The sequence below is a fragment of the Sinocyclocheilus grahami genome, unplaced genomic scaffold (assembly GCF_001515645.1).
Source record: "Sinocyclocheilus grahami isolate Dianchi unplaced genomic scaffold, SAMN03320097.WGS_v1.1 scaffold808.1, whole genome shotgun sequence".
In the NCBI taxonomy this organism is placed as follows: domain Eukaryota; kingdom Metazoa; phylum Chordata; class Actinopteri; order Cypriniformes; family Cyprinidae; genus Sinocyclocheilus; species Sinocyclocheilus grahami.
In genome coordinates, this window is record NW_015505987.1 from 9,522 (window position 1) to 10,832 (window position 1,311).

Sequence of the window (1,311 nt, forward strand, 5' to 3'; positions counted from 1 at the left end):
TCTGATGACTCTGTCTCTTGCTACCATCTGAATAAAAAAAGCATCTTCACCTCCTCCATCTGCTAAAGCAGTCCTCAAGACCTTATTTTTGAATGGGAAACCCTATGCACTTGCCAAATTCATTCCCCCAAAGCACTTCCGCCGTCACCTTAACTGTCTCTACTCCACACATCTAACTGCTTCATATAGGATCTCATCCAATGATATATGCTGGATGGGTGTCAGAAGTTAGAAAATCATTGGTCAGACTCCACTACAGTCTTCAGAATGATAGGAATCTTCTGTCTTGAATAATGTATTATCAGTCTCCAGTATGATTATAGCAGGCCTCTGCTGTCTTAAAGTCAAATAACATCAACTGAGGAACAGCAGAGGATCATATAATATCAGAAAGATGCTAGAATGCTAAAATATACCATCATGTGTCAGTCATACAGAATGCCTGGTGGTTATTATTTTTAATGGTACAGGACTCTCAATCATGTGTAGTGTTACTTATCATTTAATAATACATGCACTAACATATACAATGCTCCCAACAAGTATTTAAACACTTAAGTCACACTAAAAAATGTATGAATGCTATTGAATACCAAGCTGCATCTGCAAACTTAATCGGCAAACAGAATGAATCTGCACTAATATGGTCAAACATATTAGTTTAGAAAACTGCTATAGATAGACCAAATGTGGTCTGTCTGTGTTTGTGAGTGGGCTAACATGCTGCCATCGTGTGTGTTTTGGTAAGGGTGTGTTGGTTTCAGCAGGGCAGGTAGTTTGGGAGAGGAGAAGGTCAAAGGTGGAAGAGGAGGCGAGGACAGGAACGGAGACAGTGAGCAGTGCAGTAAGACAAGCATGGCTGCTGACCCGAACCCTGACCTCTTAATTTAGCTCCTGTAAGAGACCTAACCCTAAAAATAGTCCATGTATGTTAGCTCTGAGGCCATCTACTGTATATCAGTGGTTTTCAACTCCAGATCTCGGGACACACCTTCCAGAATGTTTTAGTTGTCTCCACTACTTCCATTACACATGAGTTGAATCAGCTGTTTTAATTAGCAAGCCATCTAAAATATTCTGGAAGCTGGTCCTCAGGACTGGAGTTAAGAAACATTGTGGGCAAATTTAAAATATACACAGACTTTCTCTTAAATGGACCAAAAATAAGAGCCAAATAGCTATCCAAAAATATAAGATAAAATAGCCTATAAAGAATCAATATGCAAGAATTTCAATATGCAATTTATCAAAAATAAAATACTGTTTTATTTTATTAAAAAGTAAATAAAAAATAAACATATATATATATAT